Raw genomic sequence first — 260 nt, 5'->3', positions numbered from 1 at the left:
TTTGCCACCTGACACATTTATCTTTGTTCCATTCATTTTATATTTGTGCTGGAGTGTGATCTGCTATAAATACCCAGAGCCCTGAAAACTAGGAGGATTAGAGCCATCCTGCAGAGAACAGACAGAAGCAAACACCTCCAAGTTCCTTCTGCTCTTCCAGCATTGACAACAGAAGTGCAAAGCTTCTGGGTAAGAGAGGTTCAGCCAGGACAGCTTGTATCTGGGTAGTGTAGCTCTCCTTTCCTGCTCACCTCCAATAG

Source organism: Varanus komodoensis, unplaced genomic scaffold, assembly GCF_004798865.1.
Source record: "Varanus komodoensis strain SLA01 unplaced genomic scaffold, ASM479886v1 scaffold121, whole genome shotgun sequence".
NCBI lineage: Eukaryota > Metazoa > Chordata > Lepidosauria > Squamata > Varanidae > Varanus > Varanus komodoensis.
This window is presented reverse-complemented; position numbering follows the sequence as displayed.